Genomic DNA, 14786 nt, shown 5'->3' with positions numbered 1-14786 from the left:
AACAGCCAATAAAGCAGCCCGCCCGCTCGCCTGCCCGCCACAATGGACCTACCTGTGTACACTAGATGGATGTGATGGAATGTACTGTCGTCCCTACATTTCAAGAAGAAGTAAGAATTGCAGTTGCAACAAAGCCTTGCTTGCCTACAAAGAGAGCAGCAATTTGGATTTGTTACTATGTTACCTAGAAGAATAACAAACTGTGCAAGGATGGAGGTTGTAGGAGCAAGGAGAAGTTGTCTGTAAAGTTGGTGGATGCCTATTTTCCATTTTGCAGTCCCTTGTCTCCCTCTTGTGGCCTCCTGGAGGCAACTAGCTGTGCAAAAAAAAGACAGCCTGGCGGCCGGCTGTTGCAGTGTTGCCCTCTCAGGCAACACTGAGTGACTGACTGAGCCTCACCGTCTTATATAAAGTTCAGACGGAACTTTGCACGTGTCATAGTGGAGCCCTCAGGATTCCAGAGCCAGCTTTCTGACATCATAATGGGGCCTCAGAGATAAAAGCCTGGGCCCAGGCAGTGTTGGTCAGTGCTGCTCAGCAGGCAGCACTGGACTGGACTGGATTACAGCTGATACAAGGTGTGAAGGAACAAGGGGTGGCTGTGGGCATGCACTTGCTGCCGCTGCCAGTGTTTATCTGCATGGCAGCAGGGCATTTGGGCGTTGCCAGGAAGGCGTTTTTATGTAGATTCCTCCTCTTTCAGCACTGCATTGTGGTGCAAGCAAAAGAAGCAAATCCTGTCTGGCTTCCTCTCCGGCCTTTATTCACCTCCCGTGTAGCTGTGAGTGTGTGAGCCTGCAGGGCCCCATGGAATTGCCTAGAAGTAGGCTGAATCGCTGCAAGGGCTGAACAGCAGTATCGGGCAGGCTCGGGCAACGCGCGGCCCGTTCGGGTTATCGCTTCTCGGCCTTTTGGCTAAGATCAAGTGTAGTATCTGTTCTTATCAGTTTAATATCTGATACGTCCCCTATCTGGGGACCATATATTAAATGGATTTTTAGAACAGGGAGATGGAAATAGAGCTTGCTCTGTCCACTCCACGCATTGACCTGGTATTGCAGTATTTCCAGGACCGGTGCACCCTTTCCTTATGTGTTGACTAAAAGCAGATTCCAAAAGTGTTTTTTGTCTTTGCTATTGTTTCTGTCTTTCTGAAGGGATCTCCCCTTTTAATCCCATTATTTCAACACCTGTTGGACAATGCATGAGTGATAATGAGCTCATTGATTAAATGCAATTAATGAATAGATTGCCACCTCTTGTTGTGTGTCGTCTGTGTTTCTGTGTTTCCGGCATTTCACATTGGAACACCTCATTCACCTTCCTTGTCTTCTCTCCGCCCTCCCTTTTAGGTAAGTTAAAGAGCTGCACCTGAGCCAGCCACTGATTGATTGATTGATTGATTGATTGATTGATTGATTGATTGATGCAGCACAACAGTCAAATAGTGGAGTGGAGTAGGGGAACAGCAAACAGCCAATAAAGCAGCCCGCCCGCTCGCCTGCCCGCCACAATGGACCTACCTGTGTACACTAGATGGATGTGATGGAATGTACTGTCGTCCCTACATTTCAAGAAGAAGTAAGAATTGCAGTTGCAACAAAGCCTTGCTTGCCTACAAAGAGAGCAGCAATTTGGATTTGTTACTATGTTACCTAGAAGAATAACAAACTGTGCAAGGATGGAGGTTGTAGGAGCAAGGAGAAGTTGTCTGTAAAGTTGGTGGATGCCTATTTTCCATTTTGCAGTCCCTTGTCTCCCTCTTGTGGCCTCCTGGAGGCAACTAGCTGTGCAAAAAAAAGACAGCCTGGCGGCCGGCTGTTGCAGTGTTGCCCTCTCAGGCAACACTGAGTGACTGACTGAGCCTCACCGTCTTATATAAAGTTCAGACGGAACTTTGCACGTGTCATAGTGGAGCCCTCAGGATTCCAGAGCCAGCTTTCTGACATCATAATGGGGCCTCAGAGATAAAAGCCTGGGCCCAGGCAGTGTTGGTCAGTGCTGCTCAGCAGGCAGCACTGGACTGGACTGGATTACAGCTGATACAAGGTGTGAAGGAACAAGGGGTGGCTGTGGGCATGCACTTGCTGCCGCTGCCAGTGTTTATCTGCATGGCAGCAGGGCATTTGGGCGTTGCCAGGAAGGCGTTTTTATGTAGATTCCTCCTCTTTCAGCACTGCATTGTGGTGCAAGCAAAAGAAGCAAATCCTGTCTGGCTTCCTCTCCGGCCTTTATTCACCTCCCGTGTAGCTGTGAGTGTGTGAGCCTGCAGGGCCCCATGGAATTGCCTAGAAGTAGGCTGAATCGCTGCAAGGGCTGAACAGCAGTATCGGGCAGGCTCGGGCAACGCGCGGCCCGTTCGGGTTATCGCTTCTCGGCCTTTTGGCTAAGATCAAGTGTAGTATCTGTTCTTATCAGTTTAATATCTGATACGTCCCCTATCTGGGGACCATATATTAAATGGATTTTTAGAACAGGGAGATGGAAATAGAGCTTGCTCTGTCCACTCCACGCATTGACCTGGTATTGCAGTATTTCCAGGACCGGTGCACCCTTTCCTTATGTGTTGACTAAAAGCAGATTCCAAAAGTGTTTTTTGTCTTTGCTATTGTTTCTGTCTTTCTGAAGGGATCTCCCCTTTTAATCCCATTATTTCAACACCTGTTGGACAATGCATGAGTGATAATGAGCTCATTGATTAAATGCAATTAATGAATAGATTGCCACCTCTTGTTGTGTGTCGTCTGTGTTTCTGTGTTTCCGGCATTTCACATTGGAACACCTCATTCACCTTCCTTGTCTTCTCTCCGCCCTCCCTTTTAGGTAAGTTAAAGAGCTGCACCTGAGCCAGCCACTGATTGATTGATTGATTGATTGATTGATTGATTGATTGATTGATTGATTGATTGATTGATTGATGCAGCACAACAGTCAAATAGTGGAGTGGAGTAGGGGAACAGCAAACAGCCAATAAAGCAGCCCGCCCGCTCGCCTGCCCGCCACAATGGACCTACCTGTGTACACTAGATGGATGTGATGGAATGTACTGTCGTCCCTACATTTCAAGAAGAAGTAAGAATTGCAGTTGCAACAAAGCCTTGCTTGCCTACAAAGAGAGCAGCAATTTGGATTTGTTACTATGTTACCTAGAAGAATAACAAACTGTGCAAGGATGGAGGTTGTAGGAGCAAGGAGAAGTTGTCTGTAAAGTTGGTGGATGCCTATTTTCCATTTTGCAGTCCCTTGTCTCCCTCTTGTGGCCTCCTGGAGGCAACTAGCTGTGCAAAAAAAAGACAGCCTGGCGGCCGGCTGTTGCAGTGTTGCCCTCTCAGGCAACACTGAGTGACTGACTGAGCCTCACCGTCTTATATAAAGTTCAGACGGAACTTTGCACGTGTCATAGTGGAGCCCTCAGGATTCCAGAGCCAGCTTTCTGACATCATAATGGGGCCTCAGAGATAAAAGCCTGGGCCCAGGCAGTGTTGGTCAGTGCTGCTCAGCAGGCAGCACTGGACTGGACTGGATTACAGCTGATACAAGGTGTGAAGGAACAAGGGGTGGCTGTGGGCATGCACTTGCTGCCGCTGCCAGTGTTTATCTGCATGGCAGCAGGGCATTTGGGCGTTGCCAGGAAGGCGTTTTTATGTAGATTCCTCCTCTTTCAGCACTGCATTGTGGTGCAAGCAAAAGAAGCAAATCCTGTCTGGCTTCCTCTCCGGCCTTTATTCACCTCCCGTGTAGCTGTGAGTGTGTGAGCCTGCAGGGCCCCATGGAATTGCCTAGAAGTAGGCTGAATCGCTGCAAGGGCTGAACAGCAGTATCGGGCAGGCTCGGGCAACGCGCGGCCCGTTCGGGTTATCGCTTCTCGGCCTTTTGGCTAAGATCAAGTGTAGTATCTGTTCTTATCAGTTTAATATCTGATACGTCCCCTATCTGGGGACCATATATTAAATGGATTTTTAGAACAGGGAGATGGAAATAGAGCTTGCTCTGTCCACTCCACGCATTGACCTGGTATTGCAGTATTTCCAGGACCGGTGCACCCTTTCCTTATGTGTTGACTAAAAGCAGATTCCAAAAGTGTTTTTTGTCTTTGCTATTGTTTCTGTCTTTCTGAAGGGATCTCCCCTTTTAATCCCATTATTTCAACACCTGTTGGACAATGCATGAGTGATAATGAGCTCATTGATTAAATGCAATTAATGAATAGATTGCCACCTCTTGTTGTGTGTCGTCTGTGTTTCTGTGTTTCCGGCATTTCACATTGGAACACCTCATTCACCTTCCTTGTCTTCTCTCCGCCCTCCCTTTTAGGTAAGTTAAAGAGCTGCACCTGAGCCAGCCACTGATTGATTGATTGATTGATTGATTGATTGATTGATTGATTGATTGATTGATGCAGCACAACAGTCAAATAGTGGAGTGGAGTAGGGGAACAGCAAACAGCCAATAAAGCAGCCCGCCCGCTCGCCTGCCCGCCACAATGGACCTACCTGTGTACACTAGATGGATGTGATGGAATGTACTGTCGTCCCTACATTTCAAGAAGAAGTAAGAATTGCAGTTGCAACAAAGCCTTGCTTGCCTACAAAGAGAGCAGCAATTTGGATTTGTTACTATGTTACCTAGAAGAATAACAAACTGCGCAAGGATGGAGGTTGTAGGAGCAAGGAGAAGTTGTCTGTAAAGTTGGTGGATGCCTATTTTCCATTTTGCAGTCCCTTGTCTCCCTCTTGTGGCCTCCTGGAGGCAACTAGCTGTGCAAAAAAAAGACAGCCTGGCGGCCGGCTGTTGCAGTGTTGCCCTCTCAGGCAACACTGAGTGACTGACTGAGCCTCACCGTCTTATATAAAGTTCAGACGGAACTTTGCACGTGTCATAGTGGAGCCCTCAGGATTCCAGAGCCAGCTTTCTGACATCATAATGGGGCCTCAGAGATAAAAGCCTGGGCCCAGGCAGTGTTGGTCAGTGCTGCTCAGCAGGCAGCACTGGACTGGACTGGATTACAGCTGATACAAGGTGTGAAGGAACAAGGGGTGGCTGTGGGCATGCACTTGCTGCCGCTGCCAGTGTTTATCTGCATGGCAGCAGGGCATTTGGGCGTTGCCAGGAAGGCGTTTTTATGTAGATTCCTCCTCTTTCAGCACTGCATTGTGGTGCAAGCAAAAGAAGCAAATCCTGTCTGGCTTCCTCTCCGGCCTTTATTCACCTCCCGTGTAGCTGTGAGTGTGTGAGCCTGCAGGGCCCCATGGAATTGCCTAGAAGTAGGCTGAATCGCTGCAAGGGCTGAACAGCAGTATCGGGCAGGCTCGGGCAACGCGCGGCCCGTTCGGGTTATCGCTTCTCGGCCTTTTGGCTAAGATCAAGTGTAGTATCTGTTCTTATCAGTTTAATATCTGATACGTCCCCTATCTGGGGACCATATATTAAATGGATTTTTAGAACAGGGAGATGGAAATAGAGCTTGCTCTGTCCACTCCACGCATTGACCTGGTATTGCAGTATTTCCAGGACCGGTGCACCCTTTCCTTATGTGTTGACTAAAAGCAGATTCCAAAAGTGTTTTTTGTCTTTGCTATTGTTTCTGTCTTTCTGAAGGGATCTCCCCTTTTAATCCCATTATTTCAACACCTGTTGGACAATGCATGAGTGATAATGAGCTCATTGATTAAATGCAATTAATGAATAGATTGCCACCTCTTGTTGTGTGTCGTCTGTGTTTCTGTGTTTCCGGCATTTCACATTGGAACACCTCATTCACCTTCCTTGTCTTCTCTCCGCCCTCCCTTTTAGGTAAGTTAAAGAGCTGCACCTGAGCCAGCCACTGATTGATTGATTGATTGATTGATTGATTGATTGATTGATTGATTGATTGATGCAGCACAACAGTCAAATAGTGGAGTGGAGTAGGGGAACAGCAAACAGCCAATAAAGCAGCCCGCCCGCTCGCCTGCCCGCCACAATGGACCTACCTGTGTACACTAGATGGATGTGATGGAATGTACTGTCGTCCCTACATTTCAAGAAGAAGTAAGAATTGCAGTTGCAACAAAGCCTTGCTTGCCTACAAAGAGAGCAGCAATTTGGATTTGTTACTATGTTACCTAGAAGAATAACAAACTGTGCAAGGATGGAGGTTGTAGGAGCAAGGAGAAGTTGTCTGTAAAGTTGGTGGATACCTATTTTCCATTTTGCAATCCCTTGTCTCCCTCTTGTGGCCTCCTGGAGGCAACTAGCTGTGCAAAAAAAAGACAGCCTGGCGGCCGGCTGTTGCAGTGTTGCCCTCTCAGGCAACACTGAGTGACTGACTGAGCCTCACCGTCTTATATAAAGTTCAGACGGAACTTTGCACGTGTCATAGTGGAGCCCTCAGGATTCCAGAGCCAGCTTTCTGACATCATAATGGGGCCTCAGAGATAAAAGCCTGGGCCCAGGCAGTGTTGGTCAGTGCTGCTCAGCAGGCAGCACTGGACTGGACTGGATTACAGCTGATACAAGGTGTGAAGGAACAAGGGGTGGCTGTGGGCATGCACTTGCTGCCGCTGCCAGTGTTTATCTGCATGGCAGCAGGGCATTTGGGCGTTGCCAGGAAGGCGTTTTTATGTAGATTCCTCCTCTTTCAGCACTGCATTGTGGTGCAAGCAAAAGAAGCAAATCCTGTCTGGCTTCCTCTCCGGCCTTTATTCACCTCCCGTGTAGCTGTGAGTGTGTGAGCCTGCAGGGCCCCATGGAATTGCCTAGAAGTAGGCTGAATCGCTGCAAGGGCTGAACAGCAGTATCGGGCAGGCTCGGGCAACGCGCGGCCCGTTCGGGTTATCGCTTCTCGGCCTTTTGGCTAAGATCAAGTGTAGTATCTGTTCTTATCAGTTTAATATCTGATACGTCCCCTATCTGGGGACCATATATTAAATGGATTTTTAGAACAGGGAGATGGAAATAGAGCTTGCTCTGTCCACTCCACGCATTGACCTGGTATTGCAGTATTTCCAGGACCGGTGCACCCTTTCCTTATGTGTTGACTAAAAGCAGATTCCAAAAGTGTTTTTTGTCTTTGCTATTGTTTCTGTCTTTCTGAAGGGATCTCCCCTTTTAATCCCATTATTTCAACACCTGTTGGACAATGCATGAGTGATAATGAGCTCATTGATTAAATGCAATTAATGAATAGATTGCCACCTCTTGTTGTGTGTCGTCTGTGTTTCTGTGTTTCCGGCATTTCACATTGGAACACCTCATTCACCTTCCTTGTCTTCTCTCCGCCCTCCCTTTTAGGTAAGTTAAAGAGCTGCACCTGAGCCAGCCACTGATTGATTGATTGATTGATTGATTGATTGATTGATTGATTGATGCAGCACAACAGTCAAATAGTGGAGTGGAGTAGGGGAACAGCAAACAGCCAATAAAGCAGCCCGCCCGCTCGCCTGCCCGCCACAATGGACCTACCTGTGTACACTAGATGGATGTGATGGAATGTACTGTCGTCCCTACATTTCAAGAAGAAGTAAGAATTGCAGTTGCAACAAAGCCTTGCTTGCCTACAAAGAGAGCAGCAATTTGGATTTGTTAGGCCTCATGCACACGACCGTATTTTTTCACACCCGTAAATACTGGCGTAAATACGGGTCCGGTGTCACACGTATTCCACCCGTTTTGCACCAGTATTTACGAACCCGTGCTCGTAAATATGGGTCCGGTGTCACACGTATTCCACCCGTATTTACGAGCACGTTTTTGGCAGCAAAATAGCACTGCACTAATCGGCAGCCCCTTCTCTCTATCAGTGCAGGATAGAGAGAAGGGACAGCCTTTTCTGTAATAAAAGTTAAAGAAATTCATACTTACCGGCCGTTGTCTTGGTGACGCGTCCCTCTCTTCACATCCAGCCCGACATCCCTGGATGACGCGGCAGTCCATGTGACCGCTGCAGCCTGTGATTGACCTGTGATTGGCTGCAGCGGTCACATGGCCTGAAACGTCATCCAGGACGTCGGCCCGGATGTCGAGAGGGACGCGTCACCAAGGCAACGGGCGGGAGACCGGACTGGAGAGTTGTCGGTAAGTATGAACGTCTTTTATTTTTATTTTTTACAGGATAGGGGATACATGTCTTGTTTATGGCAGAGCGGGGAGATACCTCCCCGCTCTGCCATAGTTTTCATTGTAGTCCCGGCGGTAGTTACGCCACTGGGCTGTGGCCTGCAGACCGGGTAGTCCCCTGACCTCGCCTCACCTCGCAACGCTCCCGTAATCACGGGTGAACACACGCAGCCACCCATGATTACGGGAGCCCCATAGACTTCTATGGGATGCCCGTGCCGTTATTACGGCATGAAATAGGGCATGTTCTATCTTTTTTAACGGCACGGGTACCTTCCCGTGAGCAAACGGGAAGGTACCCGTGGCTAACAGAAGCCTATGAGCCCGTTATTGCGGGTCGTAATAACGACCCGCAATAACGGGTGTTTTTACGGTCGTGTGCATGAGGCCTTACTATGTTACCTAGAAGAATAACAAACTGTGCAAGGATGGAGGTTGTAGGAGCAAGGAGAAGTTGTCTGTAAAGTTGGTGGATGCCTATTTTCCATTTTGCAGTCCCTTGTCTCCCTCTTGTGGCCTCCTGGAGGCAACTAGCTGTGCAAAAAAAAGACAGCCTGGCGGCCGGCTGTTGCAGTGTTGCCCTCTCAGGCAACACTGAGTGACTGACTGAGCCTCACCGTCTTATATAAAGTTCAGACGGAACTTTGCACGTGTCATAGTGGAGCCCTCAGGATTCCAGAGCCAGCTTTCTGACATCATAATGGGGCCTCAGAGATAAAAGCCTGGGCCCAGGCAGTGTTGGTCAGTGCTGCTCAGCAGGCAGCACTGGACTGGACTGGATTACAGCTGATACAAGGTGTGAAGGAACAAGGGGTGGCTGTGGGCATGCACTTGCTGCCGCTGCCAGTGTTTATCTGCATGGCAGCAGGGCATTTGGGCGTTGCCAGGAAGGCGTTTTTATGTAGATTCCTCCTCTTTCAGCACTGCATTGTGGTGCAAGCAAAAGAAGCAAATCCTGTCTGGCTTCCTCTCCGGCCTTTATTCACCTCCCGTGTAGCTGTGAGTGTGTGAGCCTGCAGGGCCCCATGGAATTGCCTAGAAGTAGGCTGAATCGCTGCAAGGGCTGAACAGCAGTATCGGGCAGGCTCGGGCAACGCGCGGCCCGTTCGGGTTATCGCTTCTCGGCCTTTTGGCTAAGATCAAGTGTAGTATCTGTTCTTATCAGTTTAATATCTGATACGTCCCCTATCTGGGGACCATATATTAAATGGATTTTTAGAACAGGGAGATGGAAATAGAGCTTGCTCTGTCCACTCCACGCATTGACCTGGTATTGCAGTATTTCCAGGACCGGTGCACCCTTTCCTTATGTGTTGACTAAAAGCAGATTCCAAAAGTGTTTTTTGTCTTTGCTATTGTTTCTGTCTTTCTGAAGGGATCTCCCCTTTTAATCCCATTATTTCAACACCTGTTGGACAATGCATGAGTGATAATGAGCTCATTGATTAAATGCAATTAATGAATAGATTGCCACCTCTTGTTGTGTGTCGTCTGTGTTTCTGTGTTTCCGGCATTTCACATTGGAACACCTCATTCACCTTCCTTGTCTTCTCTCCGCCCTCCCTTTTAGGTAAGTTAAAGAGCTGCACCTGAGCCAGCCACTGATTGATTGATTGATTGATTGATTGATTGATTGATTGATGCAGCACAACAGTCAAATAGTGGAGTGGAGTAGGGGAACAGCAAACAGCCAATAAAGCAGCCCGCCCGCTCGCCTGCCCGCCACAATGGACCTACCTGTGTACACTAGATGGATGTGATGGAATGTACTGTCGTCCCTACATTTCAAGAAGAAGTAAGAATTGCAGTTGCAACAAAGCCTTGCTTGCCTACAAAGAGAGCAGCAATTTGGATTTGCTACTATGTTACCTAGAAGAATAACAAACTTTGCAAGGATGGAGGTTGTAGGAGCAAGGAGAAGTTGTCTGTAAAGTTGGTGGATGCCTATTTTCCATTTTGCAGTCCCTTGTCTCCCTCTTGTGGCCTCCTGGAGGCAACTAGCTGTGCAAAAAAAAGACAGCCTGGCGGCCGGCCGTTGCAGTGTTGCCCTCTCAGGCAACACTGAGTGACTGACTGAGCCTCACCGTCTTATATAAAGTTCAGACGGAACTTTGCACGTGTCATAGTGGAGCCCTCAGGATTCCAGAGCCAGCTTTCTGACATCATAATGGGGCCTCAGAGATAAAAGCCTGGGCCCAGGCAGTGTTGGTCAGTGCTGCTCAGCAGGCAGCACTGGACTGGACTGGATTACAGCTGATACAAGGTGTGAAGGAACAAGGGGTGGCTGTGGGCATGCACTTGCTGCCGCTGCCAGTGTTTATCTGCATGGCAGCAGGGCATTTGGGCGTTGCCAGGAAGGCGTTTTTATGTAGATTCCTCCTCTTTCAGCACTGCATTGTGGTGCAAGCAAAAGAAGCAAATCCTGTCTGGCTTCCTCTCCGGCCTTTATTCACCTCCCGTGTAGCTGTGAGTGTGTGAGCCTGCAGGGCCCCATGGAATTGCCTAGAAGTAGGCTGAATCGCTGCAAGGGCTGAACAGCAGTATCGGGCAGGCTCGGGCAACGCGCGGCCCGTTCGGGTTATCGCTTCTCGGCCTTTTGGCTAAGATCAAGTGTAGTATCTGTTCTTATCAGTTTAATATCTGATACGTCCCCTATCTGGGGACCATATATTAAATGGATTTTTAGAACAGGGAGATGGAAATAGAGCTTGCTCTGTCCACTCCACGCATTGACCTGGTATTGCAGTATTTCCAGGACCGGTGCACCCTTTCCTTATGTGTTGACTAAAAGCAGATTCCAAAAGTGTTTTTTGTCTTTGCTATTGTTTCTGTCTTTCTGAAGGGATCTCCCCTTTTAATCCCATTATTTCAACACCTGTTGGACAATGCATGAGTGATAATGAGCTCATTGATTAAATGCAATTAATGAATAGATTGCCACCTCTTGTTGTGTGTCGTCTGTGTTTCTGTGTTTCCGGCATTTCACATTGGAACACCTCATTCACCTTCCTTGTCTTCTCTCCGCCCTCCCTTTTAGGTAAGTTAAAGAGCTGCACCTGAGCCAGCCACTGATTGATTGATTGATTGATTGATTGATTGATTGATTGATTGATTGATTGATGCAGCACAACAGTCAAATAGTGGAGTGGAGTAGGGGAACAGCAAACAGCCAATAAAGCAGCCCGCCCGCTCGCCTGCCCGCCACAATGGACCTACCTGTGTACACTAGATGGATGTGATGGAATGTACTGTCGTCCCTACATTTCAAGAAGAAGTAAGAATTGCAGTTGCAACAAAGCCTTGCTTGCCTACAAAGAGAGCAGCAATTTGGATTTGTTACTATGTTACCTAGAAGAATAACAAACTGTGCAAGGATGGAGGTTGTAGGAGCAAGGAGAAGTTGTCTGTAAAGTTGGTGGATGCCTATTTTCCATTTTGCAGTCCCTTGTCTCCCTCTTGTGGCCTCCTGGAGGCAACTAGCTGTGCAAAAAAAAGACAGCCTGGCGGCCGGCTGTTGCAGTGTTGCCCTCTCAGGCAACACTGAGTGACTGACTGAGCCTCACCGTCTTATATAAAGTTCAGACGGAACTTTGCACGTGTCATAGTGGAGCCCTCAGGATTCCAGAGCCAGCTTTCTGACATCATAATGGGGCCTCAGAGATAAAAGCCTGGGCCCAGGCAGTGTTGGTCAGTGCTGCTCAGCAGGCAGCACTGGACTGGACTGGATTACAGCTGATACAAGGTGTGAAGGAACAAGGGGTGGCTGTGGGCATGCACTTGCTGCCGCTGCCAGTGTTTATCTGCATGGCAGCAGGGCATTTGGGCGTTGCCAGGAAGGCGTTTTTATGTAGATTCCTCCTCTTTCAGCACTGCATTGTGGTGCAAGCAAAAGAAGCAAATCCTGTCTGGCTTCCTCTCCGGCCTTTATTCACCTCCCGTGTAGCTGTGAGTGTGTGAGCCTGCAGGGCCCCATGGAATTGCCTAGAAGTAGGCTGAATCGCTGCAAGGGCTGAACAGCAGTATCGGGCAGGCTCGGGCAACGCGCGGCCCGTTCGGGTTATCGCTTCTCGGCCTTTTGGCTAAGATCAAGTGTAGTATCTGTTCTTATCAGTTTAATATCTGATACGTCCCCTATCTGGGGACCATATATTAAATGGATTTTTAGAACAGGGAGATGGAAATAGAGCTTGCTCTGTCCACTCCACGCATTGACCTGGTATTGCAGTATTTCCAGGACCGGTGCACCCTTTCCTTATGTGTTGACTAAAAGCAGATTCCAAAAGTGTTTTTTGTCTTTGCTATTGTTTCTGTCTTTCTGAAGGGATCTCCCCTTTTAATCCCATTATTTCAACACCTGTTGGACAATGCATGAGTGATAATGAGCTCATTGATTAAATGCAATTAATGAATAGATTGCCACCTCTTGTTGTGTGTCGTCTGTGTTTCTGTGTTTCCGGCATTTCACATTGGAACACCTCATTCACCTTCCTTGTCTTCTCTCCGCCCTCCCTTTTAGGTAAGTTAAAGAGCTGCACCTGAGCCAGCCACTGATTGATTGATTGATTGATTGATTGATTGATTGATTGATTGATTGATTGATTGATGCAGCACAACAGTCAAATAGTGGAGTGGAGTAGGGGAACAGCAAACAGCCAATAAAGCAGCCTGCCCGCTCGCCTGCCCGCCACAATGGACCTACCTGTGTACACTAGATGGATGTGATGGAATGTACTGTCGTCCCTACATTTCAAGAAGAAGTAAGAATTGCAGTTGCAACAAAGCCTTGCTTGCCTACAAAGAGAGCAGCAATTTGGATTTGTTACTATGTTACCTAGAAGAATAACAAACTGTGCAAGGATGGAGGTTGTAGGAGCAAGGAGAAGTTGTCTGTAAAGTTGGTGGATGCCTATTTTCCATTTTGCAGTCCCTTGTCTCCCTCTTGTGGCCTCCTGGAGGCAACTAGCTGTGCAAAAAAAAGACAGCCTGGCGGCCGGCTGTTGCAGTGTTGCCCTCTCAGGCAACACTGAGTGACTGACTGAGCCTCACCGTCTTATATAAAGTTCAGACGGAACTTTGCACGTGTCATAGTGGAGCCCTCAGGATTCCAGAGCCAGCTTTCTGACATCATAATGGGGCCTCAGAGATAAAAGCCTGGGCCCAGGCAGTGTTGGTCAGTGCTGCTCAGCAGGCAGCACTGGACTGGACTGGATTACAGCTGATACAAGGTGTGAAGGAACAAGGGGTGGCTGTGGGCATGCACTTGCTGCCGCTGCCAGTGTTTATCTGCATGGCAGCAGGGCATTTGGGCGTTGCCAGGAAGGCGTTTTTATGTAGATTCCTCCTCTTTCAGCACTGCATTGTGGTGCAAGCAAAAGAAGCAAATCCTGTCTGGCTTCCTCTCCGGCCTTTATTCACCTCCCGTGTAGCTGTGAGTGTGTGAGCCTGCAGGGCCCCATGGAATTGCCTAGAAGTAGGCTGAATCGCTGCAAGGGCTGAACAGCAGTATCGGGCAGGCTCGGGCAACGCGCGGCCCGTTCGGGTTATCGCTTCTCGGCCTTTTGGCTAAGATCAAGTGTAGTATCTGTTCTTATCAGTTTAATATCTGATACGTCCCCTATCTGGGGACCATATATTAAATGGATTTTTAGAACAGGGAGATGGAAATAGAGCTTGCTCTGTCCACTCCACGCATTGACCTGGTATTGCAGTATTTCCAGGACCGGTGCACCCTTTCCTTATGTGTTGACTAAAAGCAGATTCCAAAAGTGTTTTTTGTCTTTGCTATTGTTTCTGTCTTTCTGAAGGGATCTCCCCTTTTAATCCCATTATTTCAACACCTGTTGGACAATGCATGAGTGATAATGAGCTCATTGATTAAATGCAATTAATGAATAGATTGCCACCTCTTGTTGTGTGTCGTCTGTGTTTCTGTGTTTCCGGCATTTCACATTGGAACACCTCATTCACCTTCCTTGTCTTCTCTCCGCCCTCCCTTTTAGGTAAGTTAAAGAGCTGCACCTGAGCCAGCCACTGATTGATTGATTGATTGATTGATTGATTGATTGATTGATTGATTGATGCAGCACAACAGTCAAATAGTGGAGTGGAGTAGGGGAACAGCAAACAGCCAATAAAGCAGCCCGCCCGCTCGCCTGCCCGCCACAATGGACCTACCTGTGTACACTAGATGGATGTGATGGAATGTACTGTCGTCCCTACATTTCAAGAAGAAGTAAGAATTGCAGTTGCAACAAAGCCTTGCTTGCCTACAAAGAGAGCAGCAATTTGGATTTGTTACTATGTTACCTAGAAGAATAACAAACTGTGCAAGGATGGAGGTTGTAGGAGCAAGGAGAAGTTGTCTGTAAAGTTGGTGGATGCCTATTTTCCATTTTGCAGTCCCTTGTCTCCCTCTTGTGGCCTCCTGGAGGCAACTAGCTGTGCAAAAAAAAGACAGCCTGGCGGCCGGCTGTTGCAGTGTTGCCCTCTCAGGCAACACTGAGTGACTGACTGAGCCTCACCGTCTTATATAAAGTTCAGACGGAACTTTGCATGTGTCATAGTGGAGCCCTCAGGATTCCAGAGCCAGCTTTCTGACATCATAATGGGGCCTCAGAGATAAAAGCCTGGGCCCAGGCAGTGTTGGTCAGTGCTGCTCAGCAGGCAGCACTGGACTGGACTGGATTACA

General features: G+C 48.2%; 9 non-coding genes across 9 annotated transcripts; all 9 read left to right on the top strand.

Annotated features, from left to right (window-relative positions):
- The first annotated feature begins 895 nt into the window (after positions 1-895).
- LOC142690871 (U2 spliceosomal RNA) lies at positions 896-1086 on the top strand. Its single transcript, XR_012859550.1, has one exon. It is a non-coding gene; the product is annotated as a U2 spliceosomal RNA (small nuclear RNA).
- A 1280-nt stretch (positions 1087-2366) lies between these two features.
- On the top strand, positions 2367-2557 carry LOC142690870 (U2 spliceosomal RNA). The gene has a single exon (XR_012859549.1). It is a non-coding gene; the product is annotated as a U2 spliceosomal RNA (small nuclear RNA).
- Positions 2558-3857: 1300 nt separating this feature from the next.
- Positions 3858-4048, top strand: LOC142690869 (U2 spliceosomal RNA). The gene has a single exon (XR_012859548.1). It is a non-coding gene; the product is annotated as a U2 spliceosomal RNA (small nuclear RNA).
- Positions 4049-5336: 1288 nt separating this feature from the next.
- Positions 5337-5527, top strand: LOC142690868 (U2 spliceosomal RNA). Its single transcript, XR_012859547.1, has one exon. It is a non-coding gene; the product is annotated as a U2 spliceosomal RNA (small nuclear RNA).
- Positions 5528-6815: 1288 nt separating this feature from the next.
- LOC142690866 (U2 spliceosomal RNA) lies at positions 6816-7006 on the top strand. The gene has a single exon (XR_012859545.1). It is a non-coding gene; the product is annotated as a U2 spliceosomal RNA (small nuclear RNA).
- Positions 7007-9210: 2204 nt separating this feature from the next.
- On the top strand, positions 9211-9401 carry LOC142690865 (U2 spliceosomal RNA). Its single transcript, XR_012859544.1, has one exon. It is a non-coding gene; the product is annotated as a U2 spliceosomal RNA (small nuclear RNA).
- A 1276-nt stretch (positions 9402-10677) lies between these two features.
- Positions 10678-10868, top strand: LOC142690863 (U2 spliceosomal RNA). The gene has a single exon (XR_012859543.1). It is a non-coding gene; the product is annotated as a U2 spliceosomal RNA (small nuclear RNA).
- Positions 10869-12156: 1288 nt separating this feature from the next.
- Positions 12157-12347, top strand: LOC142690862 (U2 spliceosomal RNA). The gene has a single exon (XR_012859542.1). It is a non-coding gene; the product is annotated as a U2 spliceosomal RNA (small nuclear RNA).
- Positions 12348-13639: 1292 nt separating this feature from the next.
- Positions 13640-13830, top strand: LOC142690861 (U2 spliceosomal RNA). Its single transcript, XR_012859541.1, has one exon. It is a non-coding gene; the product is annotated as a U2 spliceosomal RNA (small nuclear RNA).
- Positions 13831-14786: the final 956 nt, after the last annotated feature.

The sequence above is a fragment of the Rhinoderma darwinii genome (genome assembly GCF_050947455.1).
Source record: "Rhinoderma darwinii isolate aRhiDar2 chromosome 5 unlocalized genomic scaffold, aRhiDar2.hap1 SUPER_5_unloc_35, whole genome shotgun sequence".
In the NCBI taxonomy this organism is placed as follows: Eukaryota; Metazoa; Chordata; class Amphibia; order Anura; family Rhinodermatidae; genus Rhinoderma; species Rhinoderma darwinii.
The sequence above is the reverse complement of the archived record's forward strand: the minus strand, read 5'-3'. Positions and strand labels throughout refer to the sequence as shown.